The 16,476-nt window shown below is 38.2% G+C and overlaps 1 pseudogene; it reads right to left on the bottom strand.

The window, feature by feature from the left end:
- Positions 1–6,843: 6,843 nt before the first annotated feature.
- Positions 6,844–7,987, bottom strand: LOC101041862 (rho guanine nucleotide exchange factor 5 pseudogene; annotated as a pseudogene).
- Positions 7,988–16,476: the final 8,489 nt, after the last annotated feature.

The following is a 16,476-nucleotide window of genomic DNA, read 5'->3' as shown; positions in this document are numbered from 1 at the left end:
ATTTTTGTATTTTAGTAGAGACGGGGTTTCACCATGTTGCCAAGATGGTCTCCATCTCTTGACCTTGTGATCCACTCACCTCGGCTTCCCAAAGTGCTGGGATTACAGGCATGAGCCACTACGCCCGGATTAGACTATTCTTATACTGGGTTCTTTAAAATACGTGTAATAGTTTCCATGTATACAAAGATAATTTATATAACAATTATAGCATATGGGAGGATAGTAAATATACCTATATAATGGCAATGTTTACATATTAAAATTAAAGTGGTAAAATGTTAATTATAAATAGGCTATCAGTATGTACTTTTTTGTCACTATAGACACCATTACACTTATAAAACATAGTCAAAATCACAGCATATAAATTAAAATGGAATACCAAAATATGTTTAAATAACTTCTTGAATGAATAATAATAAAAAAAGCAGAGGTACAAAAAGACTACAGAGAGAATAAAAAAGAATTAATTAAATGTTAGACCTAAATTAAAACAGATTAACAAACCTTAAAAGTAAATGGACTTAAACATTTCACAAACACAGAGCTTTTATTTTATTAATTTTATTAAATATTCTTCATCAAAACTGAGAAGTTTTCCACCATTAGTTTTCAAGATTTTTTGCCCATACTCTTTGTTCTCCTCTTCTGGGATTCCTATTTGATATGTCTTGGTTTACTTTTTTTTCTCCCACAGGTCTCTGAGAGTCTATGTATTTTTTCAACCCTTTTTTCCATTTTTTATATTGGATAATTCCTACTGATCTGTATTTGAGGTCACTGATTATTTCTTATGCCATTTTAAATCTGCTATTAAGCCCATTTAGTAAATTCTATATTTTAGTTTTATACTTTTCAACTCTAGAATTTCCATTTGCTTCTTTTTAATAGTTTCTAGTGCTTTATTGATTATTAGTGAAATCATTGTCAATATATATTTCCTCTTTTAAACTTGGCTTTTTAAATTCTTTAAAAATTATTGTTGTAGCTCTTTGTTTTTCTTAATTTTTCTTTATTCACATAACAACATACATTATAGATTGCTCAAAAAATTCTTTTTCTTTGATTTATGTATAATTCACATGACAAAATTAACAATTTTGAAGTGTATAATTCAGTGGCATTTAGGACATTCACAATGTAGTACAACCATGACCTCTGTCTAGTTTCAGAACAATTTTATTGCCCCAAAAGGAAACTCCATACCCATTAAGCAGTCTCTCCCTGTGTGATTCTGTTTTGCATTGATATAAAGTAATAACTGAGGCTGAGTAATTTATAAAGAAAAGAGGTTTATTTGGCTCATGGTTCTGCAGGATTTACGGGAAGTATGGCACTGGCATCTGCTTCTGGTGAGGGCCTCAAGAAGCTTCCAGTGATGGCAGAAGGTGAAGGGGAAACAGGTGTGTCATATGGCAAGCTAAGGAGCAAAGGAGAGAGGAGAATAGGGGCAACGTTCTTCTCACCAACCATCTTTTGCATGAATGGAGTGAGAACTCACTCATTACCGTGAGAGAGAGCACCATGCTATTTATGAGGGATCCACCTCCACAACTCAAATACCTCCCTCCAGGTCCCACCTCCAACACTGGGGATTAAATTTCAACATGAGATCTGGAGGGGATGAATATCCAAACTATATCACTCCCAATTTTCATCCTCCAGCTTCTAGCAAGGAGAGATTTGCTATGTCTATAGATTTGCCAGTTCTCTACATTTCGCATAAATGTTTGGATTCTTTCACTTAAGACAATTTTCAAAAGTTCATTTATGTTGTAACCTGTAGCATCCCTTAATTTTTTTTTTATGGTGTTATAGGTCTTTTACAGTCTTGATTGCTAATCTAACATCTCAGCCCACTCAGTGGCAGTTTCTGCAGATTTATCTTTTTTTCTGGGGCAGGGTCACATTTTGCTGTTGCTTTGGATAGCTCATAAAATTTTGTTGAAAATGTGCATTTTAGAAAATATAGCAACTTTGGATTCTCATTTTTTTCCTTGAGTGTTACTATTTTTGCTATTTTGTTTGTTTACTTACTAACTTTAAAAGTAATTTCCTAGATTGATCTATGGACTCTCTCTCCTGTGTTGTGCAGTTGCTGTATTATTCTTTTTTTAAAAAAAATTATGCTAGTTATCATTTTATTTGGTTTTCTAGAGGTTTTCACTTCTTTGTGGTCAGCCACTGATGCATTATAATTTGTAACATGCTGAAATACCTTCAGAAATAAGGTTTCATCCTCTGCTGATGTATCAACATGTGGATGTGAAAGTGTTTTTGCATTTCAGATAATTTCGAAGCTCACCTCAGGAGTTTTGTTTGGTTGTCTCAGATCTTTACTATCTGTGTACCTACCTGCACAGAGAGCCCAAGACTTGTGAAAGATTCTAAGGACCCTCAAAAGTTGCAACAATGTTAAGATCTTGTTAAATTTCTGGCCATTCCTCTATTCTACTGTATGATACTATGAGGAATGCAATCAGGTTAAGGGAGGTGTTGGCTTTCCCCAGTCATTATCTAATGAATTTGCTACTTGTACTGACAGTACCCCTGAGTGTCAGGCTCTACCTGCCACTCCAAATTATGTCAGCCCCCTCTGGCCACTTTGCCTCTGTTGTTCATAACCAGGCTTGGCCCCACAGAGTCATCATGCCGTCCAGGTTGCTATGGTGATGGTGGAAGCCTCAGGCATAAATGCTCTAGATACCCACAGGTCTTACCTGAAGTTCAGCAGTGTCTTGGTTTATTTTCTTTTAGGAAATAAATGCTTCCTGCTGTGTTTCTTAAGTACATTCCCATGTTCTTGATACAATTATGTTGAACAAATTTTATGTCTGGTTTGATAATTGTTTTAAGAGGAGAAAATCTGCCAAACATTTTACTCTTTTCAGAGATGAAAGTCATATCCTGTTTAATGTTATTTTTGTCTAGTATTGAGTTCACTCTCATTAGTAACCCCTTTCAATGGTTATTACTTTTTTTTTTTTTGAGACAGTCTTGTTCTGTCACCCAGGCTGGAGTTCAGTGGCACAATCTTGGCTCCCTGCAACCTCCACCTTCAAGGTTCAAGCCTGGCTAATTTTATATTTTTAGAAGAGACAGGGTTTTGCCATGTTGGCCAGGCTGGTTATGATTTGGTAGTAATAACATTTAAGTTCTTCCTTTTCCATATTTGTATGTTTTCTGTATGTACCAGTTAGTTTACACTTTCATGTGCTTTCATGACTGTAGGTATCTCTCTTTAGCTTTCAAGTACAGGATTCCCTTGAGCATTTTCTGTAAGGCCATTCTAGTGGTAAAATATTCTCTCAGTTTTTGCTTATCTGGGAATCTTTATTTCATCTTCTCTTATGAATGATAACTTTGCTGGATACGGTATTCTTCTCTGGATATGGTTACCAGTTGTTTTCTTTCAGCACTTTGAATGTACCATCCCATTCTCTCCTGACCTGCCAAGTTTCTGCTGAGAAATCTGCCATTAGTCTAATAGAGGTTCCTTTATATGTGATTAGATACTTTTCTCTTGCTATTTTTACAATTCTTCTTGTCTTTGGTCTTTGACAATTAGATAACAATGTGCCAGAGACAAGTTCCTTTGGGGTTGTATCTATTTGGGGATCCCTGAGTGTCCTGTGGCTAGATGTGTAAGTCTATTGCTAGTCTCAAAAAATTTCCAGGTGTTATTTTGTTTATAGGTTTTTTAATGCCATTAAACTTCTTTTCCTTTTCTGGGAGATCCCAAATTTAGATTTTGTGTTGCTTTATTATGTCCCATATATCATGTAGGCTTTCTTTCTTTTTTTATTCATCTTTTAAAAATCTGAGTAGGTTATTTCAAAATAACTGTCTTCTCATTCTGAAATGATTTCTTCTGTTTAGTCTGTTATGGAAGTGGGCAATTGTACTTCACATTTTATTTATGAAATTCTTTAGTTCAAGGATTGTGTTTTCAATGATATCTAACTTTTCTTGAATTTCTCATTTATATTATAAATTGTTTTGGATTCTTTGTATTGATTATTTATTTTCTCCTGTACCTCACTGAAATTCTTTAATATCACTATTTTGAATTCTGTCTCAGGTATTTGGTGCATTTCTTTTTGTTGGAATCTGTTGCTGGAGAATTATTGTGTTCCTTTGGAGGTGTCAATTTGTTGTTGTTGCTCTTTTATGTTTCTGTGGCCCTTCATTGATATCTGTGCCTGAAGTGTAACAGTTACTTCTTCAATTTTTTGAATTGGCTTTCACTGGAGAAGACTTTTTCCTACAGCTCTATCTGTGGTTTCATGTGCGTAGGGCACTTTAGCTTTGATTTTGGATTCTTGGAGTAGTATGGTTTTTATATAATTGCTTTGGCTGTAAACAGTATTAGTGGTGTCTAACTTTTTCAGTGACTTAGGTTGCATAGGTTAGCGAAGGCTGAAGGAAACTTTTGCTGGGAATAGGATACCACGTGGATCACTTTTCAGGACCCCATGGTGGCAGCAATAGGCCAAGTATGCCTATCCTTGAGGCCCCTCTGTATACATATGCACTGGCACTAGCAGGTCCAGGCAGGACTATCCTTGGGCCTCCAAATGCTTGCTTGAGTGCCAGAAGTGGAAGCAGGTGCTCAGGTAGGTTGGTGAGTCCTTGGACCCCTGAGCAGTGTGTGTGATATGAGCAGTGATAGTAGTAGTAGTGGGACAAATGCTTGGGCTTTCAGGTGACACTTGCTGATGTTAGTGGTGGCTGTGACAAGCCGGGCAGGCCCCCAGGATAAGTTTCCAGATGCCAGCAGTGTTGGATAGGATGGGGCAATCTCCAGGCCTCCCAACAAGAACGCTGAGATATCAGTAGCAGTTAATTCTGGACTTGTTCTTTGGCTCCTTGGCAGTCTGCAAGTGTACCTGGTGACCAGTTGGGCGAGTTGATCACTGGACCCTCAGCTAGCAGGCTTTGCCACTGTCCTCAGGCTCCCCAGTGGCAAACACAGGTACAGGCTGTGGCGATCAGGGCAGGATAATCACTAGATCCCTGGTGGTCTGCTTGTGTAGTGGTGGCAACAAAGGCAGTGAGTATTGAAATGTCTTTAGGGCACATGCACATATGTGGCAGCTCTGCTCTTGAGGGGGCAGCATTACTGTTAGTGACAATGGCCCCAAAAAGAGAAGTTTTAGACTCTGGGATTATGTGTTTAATTTTCCAGTGGTGACAGTGGCTGCCACAGATGGTGAACAGAGTCTGATTCCAGAGTGCTTGGACATGGGGGGCATCCCATTGCTGAGGTGAGACAGGGTTGCTGGCCCAAGACATGTGGGTTTCAGCCTCTGGGGAGCATGTTCTTTGGTTCCTTTCATCCTGGAGACAGGTTGCTCTGCACTGCCCTTCTCCCGGCATGCAGAAAACTATGGGCTAGAGTGCTAGGACCCCTACTGCTCTACTGGGTCTAACCAGTATCTCACCACTACAGCCCTGCAGGTGAAAGCAGGAGGATGTTAGTGGGGCTTCAGGGATGTGGTGCTACACAGGCTCTTGTGCCTCATGTCAGGATGCAGTCGGCTTGGGTTTGGGCTCTCAAAATGACCCTTTACTGCAGTTGCATAGGACTCTAGGATGGTGTGGGACCCAATGTAAGCTCCCTCTCTGGAGCAATACCATTGTGCAGACTACAGAGAAATCCTTATGCCAGTCTCAGAGATTACAAGGGTTGAGGGACTCTCCTATAGCTAGGACAGGTGTCCTCAAACTACGGCCCGCAGGCCGCATGCGGCCCCCTGAGGCCATTTATCCGGCCCCCCGCCGCACTTCAGGAAGGGGCACCTCTTTCATTGGTGGTCAGTGAGAGGAGTACAGTATGTGGCGGCCCTCCAACGGTCTGAGGGACAGTGAACTGGCTCCCTGTGTAAAAAGTCTGGGGACGCCTGAGCTAGGATTACAGAACTCTGCAATGAGAATGTGAGTGAATCTCTTACTTGACCTCTCCTTGCACTGGGGAGCCTCTTTGGGCTTCCAGCCTGTTGCCACTGAGCTGTCCACAGCACCTCCCTCTTCTCAGGTGTCTCGTGTTTCCTGTCTCTTCTCTGCTGAATTCCAGTACTCTATTTTAGATGTTCTATTCAAAGTGTGATTATCTACTCAGTAAAAAGAAGCTATTCTTTGTGGAGAAGTTAAGTGTCCTGTGCCCCTAGTCAGTCATCTGGGAAGACCTCCATCATTATTTACAAATACACTTAAGTACTCTTAAAACACTGAAATTTAAAGCACCCTACTGATCTGTTTTTTTTTTTTTTTTTGAGAAGTGCCAAGTTTATTAGAGTGAGAGAGTATTACCCCCACATTGCCACCAACAGACATAGATCTCAGAGACACACTGACCTCTCACCAATAATTCTGGAGTTTCTAGGGTTAGAAGATACCTTAGAGGTCACCGGGCTGACCCTCCCATCTGATGCATTAACCCCTCTTAATCATCTCCCTCCAGGAGAGTGAGGTCAGATTCTGTTTAACAAATGGCCATCACTGAAACTCTGGCCAGCTCTGACTCTGCACCCGAGAGGCGGAGAAGGTTTAAGCACTGTAAGGCAGTCGCAGGAAAGTTCCTTGGCTCAGGCCCCAGTGGTCCCTTTTCCTAAAATAAAAGGTTCCCAGAGTCTGGTGCAAAGTCCCTCGAAATCCCCTCACCAAGCACAAAGCACAAAAGGAAGCCTGGGCCGAGGGACTGGGTTAGCTGGATTTTGTCCTTGGGCTTTGAGAAGGCCTGGTTCTCTGTCCACAGAAGGCCTCTCTTGCAGGGTTCTGGGGCCAGCCCTTGCCACGAGCAGCTGGTTCTTCAGCTCAGGAAACTCCAATCAGAGAACATTAGGCTTGCCGTTCCACCAGCTGTAGCTTGGCAGTCCTGACTCGATGAGCTTCCTTCAGGTTCGGTGCACAGACCTCTGGGTTGGAAATGAACTCCACCTGTTGCACGGGAAACCAGCCTCGCTCCCCACCCGAGAGCCTCACGCCCTCCAGCCAGCCGTCACTGCTCTGCTGAGTCACCATCACCACGTTGGCTTTCTCCAGGGCCAACTCGTCATTCTCTCCGGGCTTGTAGGCTCGAAGGCGCGGCACTTGGGGGGAGTCGTAACACTCTACAAGGTCCAACTCCTCTCTCTCGGCGTGGCCAAGGCTGAGATCCGCCGAAGCTTTCACTGGGCGTCTCCGTGCGCAAGAGGAACTCGGCCCGGGCGCCCGGAGTGTTTTGCCGCAGAAAGAGTGGGAACAGGTTTTTGTGAGGTCCGTGCAGCTTCGTTTCACACTTTTCTCCCCCAGTGGAGGAGAAGGGAGCATGCTCAAATACCAGGAATCGGCTACCCTCTGGGGCCGAGACAGCAGCAGACAGTCATTGAAAAGGTGCAGGTGGACTGGAGGTGCGCTCAGCTCCCTTCGCAGCCCTGGGAACACCCTGAACTCCAAGGCGGTCAGCTCCCCACTCTTTACCAGCCAGCGCGACTGAGAAATGAGTGGGAATATTTTGCACTCAGACTGCATCTTCTGGCTCAGGTAGATGAGCTCCTCGGTCCGTCTCATTCTCTGGGCGTTGCCATTGCAGTCCCGGATCAGCTGCTGCAGGGCGTGGCGCGCCATCGTGGGCCTCCGCTTCCTCCCAGGAGCCAGGCTGTGTTCTCTTCAGAATGTTCTGGAGCAGCAGTTTGAGGCGGGTGATGCGTTGGAAGGGCAGAATCAGAAAGGACTGGAGGGAAAGGCGCTGGCAGACGGGGTCTCTCTCCAGCTTCTCCAAGACCTCTCGGAAATTGCTGTTGCTATTCATCAGGCTCTGGAAGGTGAGTTCCTGATCGGTCGGGTGGTGACATAAGGCAGGTAGACCCCGCGGAAGTCTGGGGCATGGTTCAGGACCACACCACATACATGGAAGGAGAAGATAGTGAATAAAGTTCTCTTCCAGGTCTGAAAGGAACGTGGCACTGACGTCTCACACATCCTGTAAACCAGGCAGATTCATACATTTACATAGTTTGCTTAGAGTTGTCACATTTTGTGCCAGTTAGATTAGGCTGGAGTTTCTTGGTAGTGAGTCAGCTGCCACAGTTAGGGGACATTCAGAGAGCATGTGAGAAGGTTTGGTGTTAATAATAGTTGAAGGCTGGGTAATGGTAGGTATTCTGCAATGTAGGCAGCACTTCTGATTAGCAAATTCTTGCTTCTTTAAACTGAAGAGATAACTTCACAACAGTTACTGCTCTACAAAGGTGAGAAATATGTTTGTTTGAGGTGAAAATTTAGCTCCACGGGTAAAAATCAATGTGAGAAATACTTTTTGTATTTTTTATATACATTTTCAGGAATGCAAATGATGTGTAAATTGAGAAAAGGGTTACTTTGTTTTGCTAAGTAAAATTTTGATTACCATTTTGACAAATTAAGGAAACAATGACATTCTAATTCGTGAATTAGAATGGCCAATGCAACATGCATATAACGGACTGTACTTGTAGCTATATTGCATTGGGAGATTACACGTAAGTAAAATCATCTGACTATTTCATTATACGTTTTAGTATACTCATGCTCAAACATTAAAATGATATATGTATTATTTGATTATAAATCAATTTCCTTTTATTTCACCTTTATTATACAGTAAGACCACTCTACTGAATTAAAAATTTATATGTAGGTAGTTTTTTAAATCATTTATGAATTCATTTCAGAATAAGAGTGTTATATTTCTTATAATAAGAATGTACATTATGTTTAAATAGGTTGTGAATCATGGCCTAGGTGTTTTGATATACGTTTGGTTCCATTTGTTTCCCAGATTTCTTACAATTTTGAAAAGGATTTTGGGGAAGGGTTGGAGATCAGGCTAAAATATTAACAAAGAAATTCTAGTTTTTCCATTAGGCAGTGGATCTGTATATTTAAATGTACTAAGGCCTAAACCAGTTTCTATGGGAAGGATAAGAAAAATGACCTTGTTTTTTATTGAAAAACCTATAAGCAAAATCAAACGTACAAACCAGACCCCAATTAATTTCTCAGTAGCTTATTTTAGTGGTATTACTGACACTAGGAAAGAGGCTGTAAGTATAAAATATTGGTAATATTCCTCTCATAGGTCAAGGAGCACATAGATATATGTAATAATTTCTATATAATTTCAATATAAATTTGATAAAACATCCAGTTTAGATAAAAACTCTAAAACAGCATCAACTTAAACCTCATTTCTTATAAAATTTTTTTTTAACCAAATAGATCCTGAAATTAAATGTATAATTTTAAACTCTATGAAACCATAAGAAAAAAAAAACACAAAATATGGGGAAAATCTTTGGGACCTAGGATTTGCCAATGAAGTTTTAGAACTAATACTAATTGTTTGAAGAAAAATTGATAAATTGCATATCATCCTCATTTAAAAAAAAAAGACAAAAAAAACTTTTCTCTTTGAAAGACTGTAAAGAGGATGAAAAGAAAAGCCACAGACTGGAATAAAATATTTGCAAGCACAATACCAAATGCTGGTGAGGATGCATAGAAACTGAATCATTCACATATTGCTGGTAAAAATCCCAGCCACATCATCAGCTCCTCTGGAAAACCATTTGATAGATACTTATAAAACAAAATATCTACATACCCAGGGCAAAGACTAAGGTCAGGTAAGTGAGGCACTCATCTCTGGTAAATGATTTTAGGAAGGGTACCAAGCATCAGTAATTAAGATAAATGGCACTTTAATGCAATATTAAAAAAAATAATTAATGCAAAAAACCCACAATGAACAAATTTAAATGAAGATGGGATTATATGATCTAGCAAATACACTCCTGGGCAATTATTCCTGAAAAATTAAAACATGTTCACATACAACCTGTTCATGAATGTTCACAGCAGCTGTGGTCCCAAACTGATACTACAACACAAATGTCCTTCAAAAAGATAAAGGATTAAACATGAAAACACTGATTAGTAATAAAAAAGAACAAATTGCCAATGCACATTATAAGTTGGATGAATCTCAAAGGCATTATGCTGTGTGAAAAAAAGCCAGTCACATGTTTCAAGTTTCTTTTTATATGGCATCTCACTCTGTCACCAGGCTGGAGTGCAGTGGCGTGACCTCCTCTCACTGCAACCTCCACCTCCCGGATTCAACAAGCCATTCTCCTGCCTGAGCCTCCTGAGTAGCTGAGATTACAGGTGCACACCACCATGCCCAGCTAATTTTTGTATTTTTAGTAGGAATGGGGTTTCACTATGTTGGCCAGAATGGTTTTGATATCCTGATCTCGTGTTCTGCCCACATTGGCCTCCCAAAGTGCTGGGATTACAAGTGAGCCAACATGCCCCATTGTTGTTGTTTTGTTTTTGTTTTTTTAATAAAGAATACCCCTTAGGTGATTAGAAGAGACACAAGATGAAAATATTTTATTTACAGGTTCTGGGGGTGATGGTACACCAGAAGGTCACATGGATGTAGGTTAATGAAAGGAAAGAGGGACGGAGCTTTATTGATGGGTTTAAAGCAAACAGGCACAAGTTTTAGGAGGTCACCTGTGACTGAGAGGTGGTTATTGTGGCATACCTGTATCTGCACAATCCATATGGGGTGTGGGGGTTAGCAGGGCCAGACAAGTGAGTTGTAACCAGCTATCTCATGGGAAGGTGGTCGTCAGGAGGCAGTTGTATAAGACAAATATTTGGATCTGCCACATTGGGGACCTGGGTGAGGAGTAGAGCTGGAAACTGTCAAGGATAACTAGGCCCTGCTTGTGGTCTGAGAAAGTGAAACTTATATTCCCAGTTGGGACTGATGCAACATGAAAGTATAAAAATTCACTATATAACAAGAATGACATAGAAGTCAAATGCTAACGGTTACCCAAGGAAAGGAAGAAATTGAGTAACAAAAGAGATACCATGTTTTTAACATTGCATATACGTATACATATATAGATACACACACATATAAGTATATTTTATATCTATATGTATGTAAACATGTATATAAATATATGTATATTATATACATAAATATGCATATAATTACATACATATATATGTAATTATATACACACATATGCATATAAATATGTATATACATATGTACATATGTATATTATGTATGTATGTATATGTATATAAATACACATATATACATATATGTGTATAGGCATATATACGTATGTATACATATACATCTGTCTGATGAAAATGTGTATACGTGTATATGTATATAAATATGTATATTTATGTGTATATATACATATATATATATTTGAGATGGAGTCAGTCTGTCACCCAGGATGGAGTACAGTGGCATGATCTTGGCTCACTCTCTCCTGCCTCAGTCTCCTGAGTAGCTGGGACTACAGGTGCCTTCCACCACACCCAGGTAATTTTTGCATTGTAATAGAGACAAGGTTTCACCAAATTGATCAGGCTAGTCTTGACATTTCATATATTTGCAAAAATACATTAATTTGTCATTAAAAAATTGCTGGTGTCTTGGCCCCTCCTCTAGTTCTTAACATGATAGTAGAATCATGTGAAGTTTTTTCCTTACTAAAGCATATTTACTATTAAAAATTGAGTGCATTCAGCTATTTGAATGCAAATTATTGAAATAAAATTAAAGTAATAAGTTGCTTTCAAAAAATGGTTATGCTGTGTGACTCCATCTGTATAAAATTCTTGAAATAAAATCATGGAGATGGAGAAAAGATCAGTAGTTGCTAGTGATGAGAGGGTGGCTATAAAGGATTAGTACATGAGAGCTCCTTTGCAATGATGGAGCACTGTAATATTTTTATTTTCATGGTGATTACACAAGCACATACATGTGATAATATTTTACAGAACTACTCACACTAACAGAGTGCATGTCAAAACTGGTGAAATCTGAATAAAGTCTATAATTTAGTTAGCATTGAATCAATGACAATTTCTGGTTTTGACATACTATTAATTATATATGTTGTTAACATCGGGGAAGCTGGATGAAGATTAACAGGACTCTATTTTGCAACTTTTAGTGAGTCAATAATTTGTTCAAAATTAATAGTTAGAAACAAATAGTAGGATAGTTTTCTTAAATGATAAATGTATCTCAACTGGTTTCATCACCAATGTTGAAGCACCCTAAATAGTGTTGCCTAATGTGGATCCTATTTAGCAGACTTTAAAAAGCACTATTCTATTTGTAAATATACTCTTACACTCTGTATTGCTTCTGATGGTATGTTTCCTTCCACACTGCTGCATCTTTCAGAACTCTTAGAAAGCACTCTTTTGCCTCTGGGTGAATGCACTACATTAATAAAATTCTGAATCAGAGAAAAGCTCTGGTCATAGCACACCCTAGCTGCTATGCCTCACTGGGAGGATCCATGTGGGTGGCCAATGAGAGCCAGATGTTTCAGGTCAGTGTGATGGTAAAGACTGGGTCTTCAACACAGGAGAAGAGGAGATGACCCAAATCTGAAAGAGTAAAACGTGACCAATTATATTTAAAAAGATACTAAGTTGTTTGCAAAATTGTGAAGATGTTTGAATTAGAAACTGAGAATTGGCATCATTAAGATACACCAAAAGATTTGAAGAAAACTTTCATGATTTTAGTGTCTTTGTTAATGTTATGAAGGCTACAGAGAAGCTCTTCTTTTTCTTATGCTTTAGTAGCATGTTAAAGGTACCTTCATTCACTGATGTAGTCATTCATAATTTAGTTCATATCTTAATAATTGCAAGAAAGACATCTTTAGGTAAAATTGCATTTTCTTTAGTATGAATTTTAGAAAGTAGAGTTAGCAGCATGAGAATTATACCCAAAATAAAATTTCTCAAAAAATGACAGAATATACTTATAAAAAATAGGACTAATTGTAACTCTTTGTATAGTTTTAACAAAAATAAATGTATTGTATGTATGATTGCGTAAATTCCCCCAGGATTGTAAAAGTTTCGAAAATGGCATTTCCTCACTCTAGTTTTCAGATGGTAGGAATTAGAGAAAACGATGATTAGGAAATTTCTGTGTTATTATGAATAGAATTAGTTAAGTCACAATCTCCTTTTCAGAGTAAAGATATGAGAATTCTAAGGACAATTCTGCTAGCATCAAAACTGGTATTACTAAGTCCTGCCACATCAGTTTTTTGGCCTTCTCCAAAAACTGATGACCCTTAAATGGTTCGCTCAACGTTTGATTACTAAGGTGCACTGAGAAACACATTATCCCTAAAAGTTTTATTTCTGTTCAAATAGGAATTTTTTTTTTACTATAAATTTTCTGAACAATTTCTCAGGAGGAATTTTAAGATTCATCTCTCTCTATCAATTGTCATCTATGAATCTATCTACCTACCTTATCACACACATTTGCAATCTTCATCTCTCTCTAGTACATGACCACTGTACCATCCTTTCTGTTTCTTTATTTCTCAGGCTGTTAGATGCTTGGAAATAACATCTTAAAAGACAGTCATCTAGCCAGTGCATCCTGTATTACATACTCTTGGGTATGATTCAATTTATATTTGCCAGTTGTGCAAGATGTCATGTATGGAAAGCTTATTAATTGATATCCAATTTTCAATATATTCCACTGACACAAATTTGCATACTGGGAAGCCGCTAGTAAATTAATCCTTAATTTTGTCTTCTTTCTTCTCTTGGTTGTTTTTCTTTTTGCATGTTTATACTATGAAATTTTTCATTGTATAGGAAGTAGAGAAGAAGAGCATGAAAAGCTGTGTGGATGGCTGCATAGTTGGTTACTTGGCTGTACCCAATTGATTGTATTTCTAGGGACTCTGAAAGTTCAGAATTGTACTATGCAAAGCTGTCAGCAAGCCTAATTCTCAAGAAACTATAAGCAGTCTTGTCTAGCTGGTTACTAAGGATGCAGTTACTAGGAGAGTATACAGATCGAAACTGTCAAGGGTGACTGGGTTTGGTTTCTACTGTGAGAAGCTTAAACCTATACTCACAATTGGGAACTGAGGCAACATAAAATTCTGTGACATGAAATTATCATCACATGGGAACTATTGCTTCATTCATAGTTCTTCCAGGGGACATAAAAACTAGTGCTTTTGAGAATTTCATCTTTCACTCTGGAATAAGCAAAATAATGACAGAGTAGAAAACTTATGTATTTAAATATATTATACACAAACATTTCCTTTTCAATCAAGGTCCACCATTTCTAATCCTCAACGAAGTTTTTGATCAGAGTTTGACTTCACCAGAACCCCTGAAGTAGTATAATTATAAAAGGTTTAAGAAGTAACAGGGGTGCTATTTGAATTTAACTGTTAATGATGGCAACAAAGTAATGCAGGATGTAAAGAAAAGACTGCCCCAGGGATCATAATTTAGTCAACTGAGACTTTTAACTGCCTTATTTCTATTTTAAGTGTTTAATGCCACTAAGTTTGAGTCACATGTGGCTACTCTGAACACTAATTGACTATTTAACAAACATCTTGTTTGCTATATTAGACAAGTAAAAAGAGTAAAAAATTACTTGTAAAATTAGACAAAGTGAAAAGAGCTGAGGAATGATTGTTCTAAGACTTTCTAACAGTAAAACATCTGTAATGGTACTTCATTTTATTTTGTGTTGAAGGCATAGTGTGGATAAGAAAGAGAAAATGTCTTCAAGACATCTTGGATGACTAAGCCAATACTGACAGTAGAAATTAAATATATATATATATATATATATATATATATATATATACACATTTACATGCATTTTTTGCATGTTTAATGAGTACTGGTCATTTAAGTTATTAAAAGCAACTGACAGTTTCAGGTTTTGACAGTTATAGCAGATTCTTTTGTCAGTGTTCAAAACTTTTATTAATTGTGTGTGTGTGTGTGTGTGTGTGTGTGTGTGTGTGTAGGTGCCAGGCAGCTGTTAAGCAATTGCACAATTTTTATTGATCCCTAAAACATACTTTACATGAGAAAATTGTTTATCCTTTAGGGGAAGAAATACAATTAAAATCAATTTTATTCCTGAATTCTCCTTGGACTTATAATATTTTAGTTGTCTTCCTTTTTATTAAACAAAAAAACTGAATTTTTATTAGCTGAAAAAAATTGGAGCATAGAAATATTTTATGCAATATTTGAATTGCTAATTAAGTGTGGGATTTATTTTAGGACCGTAGTTTCTGAATCAGTGGAAATAACAGCTGTGACTGTTCATGTTGGGCATTTGAGACTCCATACTCTTAGGCAAAATGTGTAGCGTATAAAATAGACTATCTCTAATATGGAACACTAGAATGTATTATACATTTCTTTTTACACTGAAAAAAACTGACTGAGGTTTTTATCTGCTGTTAATGTTCTTCACAAGACACTTTTCTCCCTGCTGCCCTAGCTTTGCTATGTAGAGGATAGTTTTGTAAAGAGAACAGTTGGTTGTTCCTAAGTATTTTCTTCAGCTTTAACCCTGTAGAAACTGATTGGAAACCTGAAAGCAATTCTACAGGAAAATATAAAGTTGTTTGTAATGTGATTTGCATTTTAAAATGATGTGTATTTTTCAGGAAACATCTAAAAAATTATAAGGCTGCTTTACATTTACATAAAACAGACAGTAAATAGGACAAAGTAATGTAATCTGCAAAAGACATTCATTTGATTCTACTTTTGCCACTGTGCATTCATGGGAATACCTTAAACTCTGTCTTAGTTTGGCCTTACCTACAAAAATAGAAATAATAATAACTAAAATACAGAAGATTTTCTAAGGGATAAATAAGATGATGCATGTGGAAATGAATTTTAAAAGCTTTATTGTGGTAGAGGTTACATACATAAACTCCATCAGTTTTAAATTCACAATTCAATGATTATTTGTATATTTACAGAATTGTGCAAACACCACCTCAATCTCATGTTTAATTACATGATTGCTATGGTTGTCACAATTGTCAGATGACTCTCCATGCCTCCTGGCCCTTCATGATTCAATCAAATGACTAATCTAGCTATAGCCCTACATCAGCTGACCTTAGGATGTGGACATTATCTGAGCAGGCCTCACATGGAAACACAGGTCTCTTAACAGCACTGTTTTCTCTGGCTGGTGACTGAGGAAGTAATTAGAGAAATTCAAAGTGTGAGAGGGCTTGACTGGTTAATTTCTCCATTGCTGAAGTGGAGGGGCTCCTGGGGCAACGGACTGAGAGTGGCTTCTATGAGTTGAGAGTGGTCCCTGTCTGTGGCCAGAAAGAAAATGGAGACTTGAGTCGCTAACATAAGAATTGAAGTTCAAGTACTTTTGGGGGAAAGATGTGGGATATGCCAACAGAAGGTTGGAGAAGTTCAGTGGTGGAGTTTTGGTAGTTGCTAACAGGTGCTTTTTGAATCTAGCTACCACAGGGGGGCCCTGGGATTTTATTTCTTAGAGGAAACCTGAGGCCAGGGCAAAATCACGTCTCAGGACTCTCCCATCCAAGAGGA

The sequence above is a fragment of the Saimiri boliviensis genome, chromosome 10 (assembly GCF_048565385.1).
Source record: "Saimiri boliviensis isolate mSaiBol1 chromosome 10, mSaiBol1.pri, whole genome shotgun sequence".
NCBI classification, from domain to species: Eukaryota; Metazoa; Chordata; class Mammalia; order Primates; family Cebidae; genus Saimiri; species Saimiri boliviensis.
Note: the sequence above shows the minus strand (reverse complement) of the source record. Positions and strands in the feature narration are given on the sequence as shown.